At 45.6% G+C, this 16,478-nt stretch overlaps 1 pseudogene; it reads left to right on the forward strand.

Moving 5' to 3' along the window:
- The first annotated feature begins 548 nt into the window (after window positions 1–548).
- LOC142586504 (U2 spliceosomal RNA) lies at window positions 549–727 on the forward strand (annotated as a pseudogene).
- Window positions 728–16,478: the final 15,751 nt, after the last annotated feature.

The raw sequence follows: 16,478 nt of genomic DNA on the forward strand, positions 1-16,478 counted from the left end.
GCCATCATAGCAGTCCTGCGTGACTAAGAGACTTAGCTGATCGAAAGCGTCCCTAGTACACCGTGTTCGCAACCAATCAGCGAGAAAGGTGGCTTGGCGCCACACAATAGCAAAGTCGCCCTCTCCAACGTGTTCGCACTGCCATACCCACGGTGATGTAAAGCATTACCTGCTAGAATGCGCAGGATTGCTGGAAGAGCGCAAAAGTCTAGTTGACGGACTCAAACTTACAGGTTGTCTATTTTTAAACAAAAGATTTTTTGTGAAAATATGATGAGCCGTTCCACTCTGTGAAGGTGGATGACCAGCTAAGATGTTTAGCATACAATACACAGGTGACACAGAGTTTTGAACATAGTTGCGGACTCAATTACCGTGATCTTTATATACATTCGCGTGGATGACGGGACCTCATCCCTAGGAGCCGGAAGAAACTAGATACGCGTGACGTTTTGATGGAACCACCATCACGGGAAAGGGGAAGCAAAGGAAAGGAGATACGTAAGCGCTTGGAACGCCGGCAAGGAGAGGGCGGTGCCAGGGTAGACATGGCCGACGCGCGTCAAAGTGTAGTATCTGTTCTTATCAGCTTAATATGTGATACGGGTTGCATTTGGACCTAAAATAGTAAACTTATTTTTGCAAGTTGGCGGAGTGCTTAAAGCGTACTTCCCTCCTCCGCGGGACGGCCCGTTATTTCGCTATCTTCGGTATTGGCCCAAGGTTTTTTGTCTACAGACGTCGATACGCTGGAAACTAGCCATATACAGCTTCGATGTCAAAGCTATAACCATGAGACACCTGTCCCCTTGACATACGAGGTCTACAGCGAGGCGGAAATTCTTTGCCTCTGCTTAAATTGCTCTGAAAATAATAATTAACAAAAATTTGTTAACTTGAGGGCAGCTGCTTAAATAGTGGATTTGAAGGCAGTCACATTTTTTTAAAGACCTTAAAAATGGCACTTTGTCGGAGATGTTTATCATGGAGTTCCAACGCTAAATCCATGCAAAATCAAAACCGAGCGCTGCGGGATCGCAGAAAAGGCTGCCCCGCTATCACATCCGACCGAAACGCCCAGTGACGACAAGCACAAGGAAGTTTCAAACCGAACACCTCGGCCAGTCGTGGCCGCTGCTGATATGGCACGCTTTGCTACAGTTGGGCATGTGCCGCTGTGGGTCGAGTCAGGATTTTCCGCGGCATGCTATCATTCAAACACCGCTCCCACACTGATTCATGGGTTGTATTACCGTCTGACGTGGTCTGCCGAGCAGCGGGACACGCTTGGTCTCGATATTGCCTGAATTTGGCCTTCAGTTTTGATTATGAATACCTCAAACGCCATGCTATTTTCTGGATTTCTAAAAAATGGGTATGCCATAAATTGTGACGCTTTAGAAGTTTTCTGTACAAACTACCTTAAACTTAATAATAAAGAAGTTTATTAACAACTGTTTGTTAGTCTTTTCAGAGTAACTTATGCAGCGGCAAAATATACCCGCCTCACCGTAGAGCTCGTCTGCCAGATGACAGGTGTCTCTCGATTATATATTCTCTTCAATACCAAAAAAATAGAAGCATTGTGAAGAATACAAACTCAAATGGATGCAAGAAAATTTAGTACAATCAGTGCTCCCTCCTCAGTCCCCCACTGCGCGTCCTAGCGTTCCAAATGAAGAAATGCAAAATGCATGGAGTGGCAAATACACAAGATATAAGTAGGTTCAAAGGGAAAATTCTACCACGCCCGTCCGGTTAGTTGCGCCTTGTAGTTTAAAGAATTGCCGTCCACGGCGAACAGCTGGCACGTGCCGACAAACGCAACTTAAAAAAAAAGCAATTCAAGAGAGCGCCAAGCAAACTACGTCACGTCAAGTGCACACTGCAGAACAACATGCAGCTGCCTCCGCTCTATCTCGGCTCTCTGCAGGAGCATTGGATAAGAGCAAGCTGTGCTGCAGAATATTTTGTTTCGTGAACCACAGAGGAAGGAGGCAATATTGCGCCGAGCCAAAGCCGTTCAGCGTTGATGAAGCTGTCGTTGTCGTCACGTAGTGTATGTGGGGCTGAATTTACGATGCTGCTTGCGAGAAAGACGCTACCTGTGTTTTTCGGCTGTACGAAACCCAGCCTATGTATGCGTAATTAATAATTTCATCATTCCATTTAATGTTTTCCCGGCCTCCGTTATTGTGCATGTCATTCTTCCCTCCATTATGTATTCCTTCAATCAGCACCTACTGTGATATCCTACGAAAACAGTCATCACTAGTTGCGCGCATTACACGACATGCGCGCAACTAGTGATGACTGTTTTCGTAGGATATCACAGTAGGTGCTGATTGATTGATTCCAACTCTTGTTCTTAACCGGCATGACACCTACGAGCGTTTCATCTGTAATCCATGAAGTGTTTTCGCTTAAGGATACGCCTGGCTTTCCATCGATAGAGCCTGTAGCTTTCTTCCAATTTCTTGTTTTTGTGCTGCCAATTTTGGCGCCGTTGCCCACAGTTGGCAAAATGCAATAACTATTGGCTTTCATTTTATAAAATTAATGTTTAGCGGCCAATTATGGCATGACAGTGCTTAACAAATGGGCTCCTGCCACTTATTGTTGTCGTCAATCTTTTTATTAAATACGCATAAAGGAGGAGACGCCTTGAAGGGGCACAGCCTGTCTGCTGGTCAAAGATTAATTTCTTAGAACACACAAGACATGCACAAGCATACGGGATATTATCGATCAACGTAAAGAAGTACAGAATGTTTAAGGACTGTAATGCGCACAGTCTAATTTACAAAATACTCACTCACCGCAGTCAAGATTCACCGTGGATTGCACATGTACGTTTGTCATGTGTACAGAGACAGTCAAGAGTAGAGAGACACGAGCAGTGCTGTGTGTAGTCCTGTGTGTCTTCTTTTGTCCTGTCTTTTAATCACGCTACCGTAGAATCCAGCGTTTTAAGAGACAGTTTCCGCTGTCATCGAGTGAGACGTGTTCATATTTACCTGTGCACGCGTGACACCGCGCTGCTTAATTTAGTTGAAACACATTGACGGGCTAGTTGGCCTAAATCCATGATAGAATGTGTAAGCGTGACTGAACAAGGACGTAGAAAGAAGCAGACACACAAAGACAGCACTGTATATGTGTGTCTGTTTCTTTCTATATACGTCCTCGTTGAGTCACGCTTATGCATTCCATCATTGTTAATTTAGTTAGTAAGTGAATGTTTGCAAGCTTTTACGGCCGATAATACTACTATCCTTACTTCGCATAGCTATCTACGAATTTGCTATCGTAATGGGTGCTTCGCCTTCCGGGTGGAACTACGAATTTTTTTTACTTTCAGCATGTCCAGAGACGCAAAAAATTTTACGTAATAGCGGAAAAAGGTTAGACGCCACATCTATACGGGATACGTCAAAACCACCGTATAACTCTGCGATAACATAATTTCATTGCTGCTCGCCCCGTGAAGCGTGATTGATACCTTCTGTGCATACGACCATGTGTACATTTATTCTCGAGTTCATACCAGAAATAAATCAGCTGGGAGTGCCACCCGTGTGGTCGTGATTGTTTTCGTTCGGGTCTGTGGTTTGTGTGCTACCTGTTAACGGCACTTATGTTTGAGAGCAAGTGCCCACAATGCCAATGACAAGTTCTTCTGCAATATTTGCATTTTGACAATTGGTGTTATGTTTATTCATTCTCACTTAGCTATATTGCAACGGCGCCTATTGCAAGAGCTGTATATCATTGGCCATAAGTGAAACGCAGCGTTGCGGGCACGCGAAATGACGGCACTAAGACCTCTTGGCAAGTGATCATTTCGTGGATAGAGAGCTGCGCTGGTAGGGAAAATAATCCTCACATCTCGTGCTGTCCCTGTCTATTATTTCATCGGTGGCAGTTTTTCTTGAGTTTGTATTTCGTCAACCGCTACTGTGTTGCCGCCACGTGTAGCTCGCATGCTCTCCTTCCTAATTTAAATTCCATTAGGACGTCAGGACAGCACGGCTTCCGTTGGCTTCCTCAATCCTCTCGCCTAATTCCTTGCTGAGTTCATGTGCCAGTCGCTGTCTTTGTTTTGTGATTCAACGAGCATCTGCACGTTTGTCTAGGTGCTGCGAGCTCGAGCAAGTCGGAGTAGCGGTGCAGATTAACTCGGGCTTCGTGTTGCACTAAATCCGAGTCACAGATCTCTGTGTCTGCGATCCACTTTCGCAATTCCGGGAAATCCCCGTCATTAGGTGATATCTCGTTAGAGTATCAGTCAGCATTCAGAAACGACATGCAGCTATCGCGGTTTCGAAATCCTCGGGCGCAATGGAATCGACGCTGGGGGGTTATTTTTGCACAAGTACAGACGTTTATAAGCATTGTCAATACTTTTACTCTTCCCCTCTTCTTCGTCTGCGCGAGGCGAGCTCACAGGACCTTCTGTGCTGCATGCCTCGTCGTTTTCCAGACAATCGGGAGTATGAGCCACTTAAGGCTTTCGCCTTCAACAAAAACAAAGAGAAAAGGTGATAATCGGAGCCAGTACATCCCTGATAAGTCAATAACTACCTACAAGCCCTACCTTCGTCGTTAGTCTTTGCGGAGCATGTATATTATGCTCGTCTGCAAATAGAGGCCAGTTGGAAGGATCGACATTTGGGCGAGTTGGTACTGGTTGAACATCTTGAAGGGGCAGTGCAAAAAGACGATGACAGAAGGCAGGAACAGACAGGACAGCGCTGAACTCACAACTAGCTTTATTCGAAGGCATACATACACTTATATACATGGATGGGAGAGCACGTGGCTATGGGTTGTGTATATAAGTGTATGTATGCCTTCGAATAAAGTTAGTTGTGAGTTCAGCGCTGTCCTGTATGTTCCTGCCTTCTGTCATCGTCTTTTTGCGCTGCCCCTTCAAGATGTTCAACCAGTTGGAAGCTAGCACTCTTTTCTCCGTCCTTCTTTTTCTGCATCGCGTGATACGCAATATCACCGTTATGAACTACAACCAACTTGCCTATGCTTCTACCCTAATACATCTACACATATAGCACAGCACTCCGCCTGTCACGTGACACCGCTTGATCATGCAGAGCTGACTACGGGCTGGTGAGCGTGTTGGTTATACATGATTACGACGAAGGCGCCAAATAAAACGGCGGACGAAGGAAGACGACACGGGACAAACACGTAGGCGCACTAACAACTGAGCGTTTTATTTCTTGACGCAGGACTTAATAGCTGCTGCCAAGAGTCAAAACATAAAGAAAAAAACAGTGTCGTCATCTGCATCACGCAGCGAGATATTGGAAGCGCTTGAGATCAAGCGTGGTGATGCTTGTATCAGTGAACCCTGTTTCTCTATCGACAATGGAACTGGCGTATCTTGGGAGCGCGCTTAAGAAGCTGTTTTTTATCATGTTTTCGTTGGTGGCGCTACGCATAACCATGTGTAGCACCACCACCTGTTTCCTTCGATGCTGTCGCGCAGGCGTGCTATTTACGGTAAGAGGGCACAGGTCCCACTAGGTGAGCCTGACGCTCCGAATGCACTTTGGTACACTGGGAACACTCCTGGCATGCCTTTGCTCCCAAATCTTACTTCTATAGGCCGCACACTAGTCATGTATAGCCCATTTTTTTGCCGTAGTAAGTTTTAATTTGTTCTAAAAAATTAACGAGTACATGTTCGAATGTGCAACTTGTCTATGGGATTTCTAGTGACCTATATTTTATATATTAGGTACCTTTCAGCGTCGCTAGACACGCTAAAGTGACTCTTTTGAGGCTGATCGAGAAACCAGCTCTGGACCCTGGTGTGAGCAGGCGTATAATGCTTCAAATTCAAGTGCACGTGTATTAAATTTAGAAAATTGCAGTGGAGGACTCCGAAAATTCTTTCGGAGTCCTCCACTATGGCTTCCCTTATAAACGGCTTTCTCGTTTTGGGATGTTAAGCCCGGTAATCGCACCTTCAAGTTATTGCAATAATTGGCTGTGAAGGACATCCCCGCAAACGAGAATGAATCTTCCCTAATATATAAACGTAACCGGCGCAGCTTGAAATATTGAACAATTCGAAAAGTTTTCGAATGACTTCGAAGCAGTTCAGACATTCACACATTAAGGCTTAAGCCTCTCCACCTTCTTTACGAAGTACACTGCAATGTTTCTTGCAGAACCTTTTCACATAGAACGGCAGAACAATGCTGAAAGCCCTTGATGAAACTTCAACAGCAGGTTTTCTTTTTATTCTGGGTTTTAGGAGCCAAAACGACGATTTTATTATGAGCCACGCCGGATTAATTTTGTCCAACGGGATCATTAAGGTGCCCCAAAAGCACGGGACACGACCCTTTTTGCATTTCGCCCCCATCGTAATGCGGCCGCCACGGCCGGGATTCGATGTCGCGATCAAGTGCTTATCAGCGCAACACCAGAGCTGTTAAGCCACCGCAGCGGGTGCAGCAGCAGGCTTCATGTTAATTTCTTAAAGCGTCAGTAGCGGCTGTTAATATTCCATTGTCAGGTCTAAATGTGAGAAGATAACGAAAGTTTTACTCAAACCCCAGTCTCAATATAAGTATTTGAGCTTCAATGCCATGAAGGTGCCCAGCCATCAATCGTTCAGCAATTCTTACCTATAATGTTGACTTTGTCTTCACTCTCACCTTTCTTTTCAAATTTTCTTCTGTGCTGCAGATCACCCAACATCCTAAAGTTAGAACAGGTTCGAAAGCATTTGTTTTACAGAAAAAAAATATACAGGTGGTAAGGCAGCTACATAGCTGCCTCTTGGCATAGTAAACTATTTGACCCCAGTTGTGCCACATAAAGTTGGCCGCAAGAGTACGTAAGAATTTAAAAATTTGGTATTTCCGGTGGTTGTGCAGTGTTGTTCTTCGCTGCAGTCGGATAAAATATAGTTTACTTTGTCGGTAAAGCACCTTGCTGCCAAATGAAATGAGAAACGAATTGCTGTTCGCCATTGCATCATCGCTGTCACAAACGGCAACTCGATCCTTTTACGATCATTACGTTTGGGATTGCGCTGTGGGGTTGTACAGAGACCGCGGGGTGCAGTAATCTGGGACGGAAGACAGTGCGGTGTCGAATGCCGATGTACAGCGGGCGCAGTTCTCAGATTGAGTTTCCAGTTTCCATATGATTTGGAAATGCGGACAACGAACAACCCAGTAATAAAGCAGGCAGCGCGATTTAATTTTTCTTTCGATTATATTGTACATTTCACAATGTATCCGATATCTACGGACGTAACCTGCCAACATAGTGCCCTAGTGCTTACGATAAAGTAAAGCAGAAAACTACTTAGGCCAAATAGCAAGACTAGAATTCAACAGTGAGTGGAAAGAAAACTTAGATTTAGTCTTATGCACTGGTCACATTGCCCAAAGAACGGTTCGAGCAAAATGGATCCCCATTATTTGAACAAAAGGTTACTAAACATACTGCAATCATCTAATTTTCCAGCCACTTCATAAACTTTGAAGATATTATTGCAGCATCATCACCAGTTGCTCTGTATAAATTACATACTTTGATCTCCAGTGCATGCGTGCGTGTGTGTATGTGTTCCTTATTTCCTAAGTTTTCATGTTTTGCAAGTTGTCAAGCGTACAAGCACTTTATGCAGCATATATCAAGCAGCAGGCGGCCGGATCATCTATTTCTTTTTTTTTTAGGATTGTCTACGAGTTTCTCACTCACACTCTTGCTCTCAATACAATATTTCAGAATTTCATTAATCATTTTTATAGAAATATTCAATTAAGCGAAATACAATAAACTGCCTCACAGGCTTCAAGGAATGTATAACAGCAATACCTTGGTTCTGTCCGGCTATGTTGCACTGGTATATTTTTAAACCTTGGCACATGTTATATGAGACCCTAACCCGGCCTAGTTGCTCTGTGGCTATGGCGTTGGGCTTCTAAGCACGAAGTCGCGGGATCGAATCTCAGCCATGTCGGCCGTATTGTCGATGGGGGCGAAATATGAACGCAACCGTGTGCTTATATTTAGGTGCACGTAAAATAACCCCAGCTCGTCAAAATTAATCCGTAGTCCCCGGCTACGGCGTGCCTCATAATCCAATCGTAGTTTTGGAACATGAAAGCCCATATTTAATTCTGAGACACCATGTAGACTCATGCTAGCAATAGCAGCACGCGTTTCAGCTATCTTTATAACAGCTCACTTTCGCGTCCCACAATTCGTGTAAGTGAACACATCTTATTTCGCTGAAAGAACGGCTTATAAGTGAGAACAAGGAGAGAATTATCAATGCGTATCTGTATTGACGTTCGCCACGGCCCAGGAAGATTAAAATTAAATTTTGCCACCACAGACTGATAGGGTTTCATACAATAATTCCTAGAAGGAACCCTGACGCTGCGATCGTTCAGCCACCATGGGAATTATGGGAAGCACATGGATTTGTCCGATCTTTGTGCTTGCGGATTCAGACGTTCTTGCCACTTCGTTTATTACGCTTTAGCTGCCTTCATTGTAAAAAATTTCATAGCACTGAATGCTCTTTTCAGTGCAGAGGACTCTGCGAACACACACAATTACTAATTGCAGCGGTTGTCGAGGTGGCCAAATCGAAACGCCCCAATCGTCTCAGAGTGCTCACTTGCCCGCGGTAGATTCGTGAGGGCGTTCTGCGGCTCTTGTCTGGTCATGCATGCGTCCGTGGCGTAATGGTTTCAATATAGGGATACCGTACTAGAAGTCCTGTGTTCGAATCTTGCCGTGGGACAATTTTAACAATGTTTCTTTAATTATTTATTACACAGTACTTTGGTTGAAGTTATGAGGTTACAAATTCACGAAGCCGCTTCAAGCCAGAAGGACGAAGTTGAGGCAAATCTATGTACTTCCCATAATTATCGTACTGGCCGAACCGCCCGGTGACAAAACTACCACAAACACTAGCGCCAGAGTATCCTCTAGTAATTTCTGTATGAAACTCCATGCACAGGCTCGACTGTTAACACCACAATAAGCCACCAGAGTACTGCTGCGCCTTTTGAATATGGCTGGGATCAGTGAGTGCATTTGAATGCGCATAGAACACTGTTGTGTGTGCGTACTCATCACCTATCTCTTTCCTTTCCCGTGTAGGGCTTCTAGCCAGGTTCCGCCAAATTAACCTCCCTGTTTTCTTTTTTTTTCTCGCTCTCTTTACCCAGTTTCAGAATTCCCCAGTCGTAAATATTAGCATGTATTCAGGGAATAAATAATATACCTGTTTCGCTTGTTTTATAATGCTTATCGGAAGAATTTCTTTAGTATTTATATATTTCTTTTATTGCCAAGCACAGAGGTCTAAGCCGCATGGTCAATTTAAACTTCTATTTCCGGATCACGGTCCCTTTAGTAAAAACAATCCTTCGCATTGTTTATATTGCTCTAGCTTTCGATGTAATGGCTGAGAACGCTGCCTGTGACAATTACGTCAGCGAGAAAACCCCGATCTTTGTCCAAGTAATCTCTCACGCCACCCACTTTGAGTGGTTTTTGTTGTGCGCCACTTTGTAATGGAAGACAATACTGCACACGTCATGACGACCGCAGAAATGGGTTCTCACACATGACCTTGCAGAAAATAGCATTATCGCCATATGCGGCACCTGCCTTTTATACATATTTCCGCTCATTGTCCTGGGGTTTCTCACTTTTATCATTTCACCGCCTTTCATAGCACAAGAGTTAGAGGGAAAGGACGTCAGCCTGAAGGCGCAGGTGGGCCTCTAGGCCGCGCGGTTATCTTTGGCACGAATGCGGAACGTGACCCGATTATTAAGGATCCTCGTCATTCTTTACGTCGTTGCACTTTTGGCAAGGGCTCGTCTTCGTGGCCTCGACGGACCTTCGATCCCGCTGGATCGTTGTTCTTGCGCTTTTTCGGTGCTCCTTCGCTTCCCTATAGAAGCAAGTAGCGATGCCTGGAGAGCATTCGGAGAAGTCGCGCATGTTTGCGGTTTCCAAAACAGTGCAACTTCGAGTGTAACAGGGTTGGCACCAGGTAATGAATGAAGTAGTGAATTCAGGGTCGAATGAAGTAGCTACTGAGAGAGGGTGCGAATGAGCGAGCGCACACGAACGACGGCTGTTCGCGCAGCCCCGCTTCGATGCAGCTATAAATGGCACTGTTTTCAAATACCAGAACAATGAGCCACTATACTTTTCAAATACTAGAGGAAGAGCCAGTAGAGCAATGTCCGGGCCGGGCTCGGGCTTGAAGCCACGGGCCCGGGCCGGACTAGGGCCCGCTCATTAAATGACCAAAGTCGGCCTTCGAGGCCACGCAAACGTTAATCATTCCATGGTCCAAGGCATTCTGCGTGATGCTGAAGTAACATGTGCAAAGACCTGGCTGTTAGTACGGAAGCAATGAGGTGTGCAACAGACATGGGCAAATTGTATGGAGTCTGTGCATTTCACTCTTCAAAAGTCTGCCTGCCGCTGGTGCTTAGTGGCTATGGTGTTGGGCTGCTAAGCACGGAGTCGGGCGATCGAACCCCGGCCACGGCGCCCGCATTTCCAATCGGGGCGAAATGCGAAAACGCCGGTGTACTTAGATTTAGGTGCACGTTAAAGAAACTCAGATGGTCCAAATTTCCGGAGTCCCCCATTATGGCGTGCTTCAAGAACAGATCGTGGTTTTGGCACGTAAAACCCTACAATAAATTATATAAATCTTCATAAGTGTGCGGTACAACTCATTTCCCCTGCTAAGTCTGTTTTACTCATTTAACTTCACTGCCAGCTGAAGTGAAACTAGACAACAAATAGTTGCAGCGAAGCAAGCATTTTATTTCATTTCAATAACGAACTGGGCTTTCGCCATTCCACATAATATGTGAAGGACAATCTATAATGTCCCGTGCTAATAATTTTATTTTTGTGGTTAACGCCTTATTTGGGCAACAGGAAAAGTTTGAAGTACGTTTGATTTGCAGCCTCACGGAGGAACAGTGGCTGGCGGTTATGAGCGTGTGGGTGGGGCTTCACTGCAGACTTAAGTTGTATCCCACTATAGTAGCATTTTTTTAATTAGCTCTCGAAGAATTATAGGAAATATATATTTGCGGAACAATAACAGTTCTTTGCATCCCTCGTTTACTGCTCTACCAAGTGCAAAAATCGACTCGTGTTGTTATTTGGGAAGCTGCGCAACCATGCGTGGCCGTCAGTCCCGTACAACCGCGTAGAGCGCAGGACGCTCCGGTTCTAGACGTACTGCGGCCACCGAGTAAGGTTAGAAAAACACCTACATAAGCACAGCAGAGAAGTGGCTACGTCAGGCGGCATGACTGATAACTGTACAAGCATCATTCAAAACACTTGTTCTCCATTTCCGACACAAGAATTGTTCTCCACTTCCGGCGGCATTTCCCCTGCTTCCTTTCTAAATAAAAAAATGTTGATCCATAATTTTTTTTCGGAAACAATGATTAACCTAATTTTCGCTTTTCCTTCCTGTTTGGCTGTTGCCTTGGCTGTCTCCCTTAGTAGATCGCTTAATTTGTCAACTCTTTGTGACTCTTTTTTCCAGTTGCCAATTTCGCACGAGAAGTGCTATACAATTATGGAAAATACCAGACGAGGTAACGGATGACAGTCATATTGCCTATGGTTTTAAGGGTTATTGCAGAGTTTGATGATGGACCCTGTTTTCTATATTTTATTTTCCACCTTTCTAACCCATATCGTGGGTATATGGTTCCGAGGTTCTGCCAGCGTCGCGGCGAGTTGTCAGTCGAGGAAGTAATGAAGGAAAAAGAAACGGTAAACGCAACTGGCGTCTTCTCCAGCCGCAACTCGTTCCACGAGCATACAGACCAGCTGACTACGAATCGAATCCCTTTCCTGGCCCCTGGATCAGTCCAAACAAAGAAGGTTGAACTAACGAAGCAACAGCGATGCGCGTGACCGTTGAATAAATGAAGACAACTGAATGCATCTCGAGTTAATCGCGCGGGCACCGAATTGAGGAGAAAACTGGCCTTCACAGCGCAGGAGATGCCGATAACTACCACCACCTAAACCAGTGAAAAAGGCAGCAAAAGGCTGACCGCCGAATTGCTGTCATGTCTCAGCATCGATTTGTGGCGCTTTAGGAATGTGTGTGAAGGGTGATGGCGTGGGGGCAAGGAGGTAGGGGGAGGGGGTATGCCGCCTAATTTCGTGTGGGGAGGGGGCAGGCCCCCTGATCCCCTTCCCTGGGTACTTGCCTGATTTTATCACTGAAAGAAGGGGGATGTCTCCGTCTACTTTTACCTTTATTTTATGGTGTATGCTCGCGGGGGAATTCACCTGTTTACGTAAATACCGGCTGTTTCAGCGAAGGCTCTCAAAAGATTGAAAAGATTGCCTGCGGCACATAGCACAATTCCAGTCCATGAGCTGGTCTACTCGAAGAGGCGGACGTTACTTATGAGCGCAGTCATGTGGTTTTATTTCATATCTCATGGGCTTTCTTTAAACACCGACAAAAACTCGCCACGCAGCCCTAACGTTGCCACAAAAACTTGGATCATGCGTTTCTGAACACCTTCTACAACCTGACGATGCGCACTTGGCCCTAAAGCGAATATTAAAAATGTTGTGTAGTTGATCTCAGTTAATTAAGAAATTAGGAAGAATAAAAAGATATATCGAGGTGCGCCACATTACGGCAAATCACACGTCTTTGGTATCACCCAGCTGCGGTTAATAAAACCTCTTTTAAATTCTTGGTTCAACTTACATGAAACCTCTGTAACCTTAAGCTCGTTTATTTTGCTGCAACAAATTATTAATCAAGGGCCGTTGGAGATTGCTATTGAATGCAATGTGCAATATATTGTACAGGGGGTTTTATGAGGTTAAAAATTTTTGTGATCATTATTGTTTCCAACTTGAAGTGCAGACAAGAGCATTAAAGAGGATACCCTGGCATTGCTTCGATCCGCGTTTTCATGTAATTTGTACACTTTGTTTTTAAAAAAAAATGTTTTGGTATGCTCTATTGCCACGATATTCTTATTGTAATGGCCTTTCATGTACTACACAGGCACCAGTTCATTTAAATCCTCGGGTGTTTCATGCGAGAACGATGATACGCTTGCGAGGCACGCCATAGTGGGGACCGGATTAATTTCGACCACCTGAAGTTTTTGAACGCGCACCTAAACTAAGTACACGGCGGTTTTTGCCCCCATTAAAATGCGTCCTTCGCACTCGGAAATCGAACCCGCGTCCTAGGGCTTAGCAGCGCAACAACTTAACCACTAATTGGCCGCCGCGGATAACACAACATTTCAATGCCCACCAGATTTCCTACAGCGTACCGGGCCTGGTTCTGCACACGCGGACCCTGGCTAAGCTTGGTAATGAACGCCTGGGCCCTTGCGGGGCCGGGCTTATTAACACGGGCCCGGCGCGGGCCCCGGGTTGGTATCACGGAGCCGGGCTGGACCCGTGCAGTGCTCTAGGCGCCACCTCGCATAAATGAATAACTCGCTCGCCGATGCCCCTAATATAGAGACATCTGTAACGAGAAGATAAATTACGACAGAACAGCGGGTATGACCAGAGGGAACAGAGTGGTGTTAATTAAAACAAACTGATAGCCGTGCTAATGTGAAAGAGACAGACAAAATGACAAAAATGTAACTTTCATATTGGCGAACCGTAAAGGAGCCGTAAAGGAGATCATTTGAAATTACAGGTAGATGAGACGGGGTAGATTAGCGTACTTTGTAAGCTCCGAATGCGCCTCAGCTTCATTTATGTCGCAAGCTGGAGAGATCCACGCAGTTCTGGTGTTGAACCTCCACGATTGTTTACTCTTCGGTAACTTCGTCGCGTGCCTCCACGAGAAAAAGAGGTGATTTAGCGATACCTTAGACCCTCAATTACGAATTGATGAGTGCACTATGCTGCTCGCGCGATCAAGGTGAGCATACAGTATTCAATTTCACACTACATGAATGCGGTACGAAAAAAATTCGTAAAGCTTTCTTTGGCAAGGATTCTTTGTTTGGGGCAGCCGCCTGGAGCTTCGCTAGGTCACGCGGAATGTGGTGAATGCGTACATCTCCTACACTCTCTCTGTCTCTTTATTTACTTATTTATTTATTCATTTATTTATTTATTATACACCTTTGGTAGGATTCGCAAGCTGTATTATGCTCCACCTTTAATAATTTGATATGATCAAAGTGACAACTTATGCACATTAAAGGCTGGATTGCGCAACAGTTTGACGAGACACACAGAAGAGAAACACACACCACAAGCGCTCTGTGGTGTGTCTCTTCTGTGTGGCTCGTCAAATAGTTGCGCAATCCAACTTTTAATGTACTATACCAACACACCAATCTTCAACCCTGACAACTTATGCACGTTGGTTATTCGTGTCATAGTAGTTCTAGTAGTTTCATAGTAGTGTCATAGTAGTTTCTTTGTCATAGTAAACAATGACAAAGAAAGACGTAAGGGAAAGGAAGCTATTGAAGTGCAGAATGCATCAACTCGGCAAGGCGAATGTCAAAATATGCACCCTGGATATTTCTTCTTATTGTAACGATGGAAAATCAGAATAGTCGTCGAGACGTTGAGGAATGAAATTCTTTCTGCAACATGCACAGCTTCTTTTTCTTAATGAGTGGGATTCTTGTATATTGCGATACAGTAGCAGTCGCCCTGCGCTTAACGCAAAGCGGAAAGAAGAGCAGGCATCGCCAAAGCTCAAGACAATCTACCGTAAGTGGCTGAAGTGCGGCCATCTTCTCGAATGGAGGTTATCTTTATCTACACTATTTCAGAGAGAACCGCCGTTGCTTCAAAAACATAAGAGGCGGGGGAGCACTTACAAGCCTCGGTCTTGCATGCATTTTTTAAAGTTTCCTTTCAGTCCAAATTACATCAGGCCAAATCATCATTTGTTATAAGAATTAGACAGTGTAGGCGTGCAAGATTAGAAGGAGCCCAAGAAACAGAAAAGAAAACTAACCGATTGTATCTCCAATCTTACATCAAAAACCAAATGAATAAACGGGTGTCGTCATCTTTAAAGTTATATGACCTGCGCTAATACGAAAGATACGAAGAAGTCAAGCTCAAGAAGCGCTATTACATGGCGTCAGGAAGTAAGCGTATACGCGTTTCCTTAATGACGATCGCGAAATTGCTTCGCTTCAACTCGGCACCAAAATAGCTCGGGGAGCGCTCGGAAAGGGGCAACACACCATTTCGGTCACGGCGAAAACGATCCTGTTTCTTTGTTTTGCGGTCTATACCGAACTCTGTACTTCCCACCGCCATTCTCGCCAGATTGCTTGTCCGCCCCACGTGACGACACTTGTATCACTGGCTCTAACTTCTTTCCGCCTGGAGGGCTCCGACAGATACAAATCGCTCCCATCTCCTCAATGTCTGTTGGTTCCGAACTTACGCTGCTGCTTGCAACAGTTGTGCATTACTCCGTTTTCAACCTCCACTTTCATGCGCCATGGGAATGTGACCCCAAAGTTTGGTTGCCTGAGGCGAGTGCCTGCAAAGAACCGTCGTGTGTGCCACCACTCTGTGCACAACGAAGAAAGGTTGAAGCAAATTGTCACAAAGACTGGCACTCGCAGGTCACATGACTTCTTTCCGTCGCCGGTTGTGAAGTGGCGCTAAGGCTGCAGCCAAAATGCCACTTCAGAGAGCATGCGTCGACTCAAAGATAACGTTACTTCCGTGCATCTTGCCGGAGTAAACGTCATCCATGCTGTCCTTTCGTTGACCATTGCGCGATGTTTCGCACAGAAGATCTGGACGAGCAGGTGTGGCAATTAATGAAAAGGTTCACGCACGGCGTGGATGTTGCGCAACTTACGGTATCTAGGGGCCTCTGCTGCTACAGCCGTCGTTGTTGACTCACATTTCGTGTACGAGCGTCGTGTAGGAATACCAGGTTCGCTGCATTCAATGCAGCCGAAGCACCTGGGAGCAGGCGCGGATCCACGTTTTACAGCGTAAGTTGTTATGGGCTCATTCGAACGGCCGTTTCGGTTGGCGATCGTGTCCGCCTCCCCTACCGGGGTCCGTAAGCTATCGCCAGGAATGAGAAGAAAAGAAAGAACCCAATTCACGCCGGGATCAAACCCAGACCCAGGGCGTGGGAGTCAGCTACTCTGCCACTGAGCCACGCCAGCGCCCGGCTAGAATGCCGCGGGAAAATGCCCTATCAACGCGTCCTAGAGCGCGAGGAGACACGCGATGTGACATGCACGCTGCGTAGCGTCGATATGAGAGGAGGAGGAGAAACATTTTTAAATAAAGAAAGGACAAGCAGTTGTCTTTCTGCTTGTGCGGGAGGCGCCCTTAGTCCAGGGCTCCTGCGGCTATTGCTGTCTCCCGGGCCCGCCGCACCAGCTGCTGCTGGTGACGAGGGTCCGAAC

The sequence above is a fragment of the Dermacentor variabilis genome, chromosome 6 (genome assembly GCF_050947875.1).
Source record: "Dermacentor variabilis isolate Ectoservices chromosome 6, ASM5094787v1, whole genome shotgun sequence".
Classification (NCBI taxonomy): Eukaryota; Metazoa; Arthropoda; class Arachnida; order Ixodida; family Ixodidae; genus Dermacentor; species Dermacentor variabilis.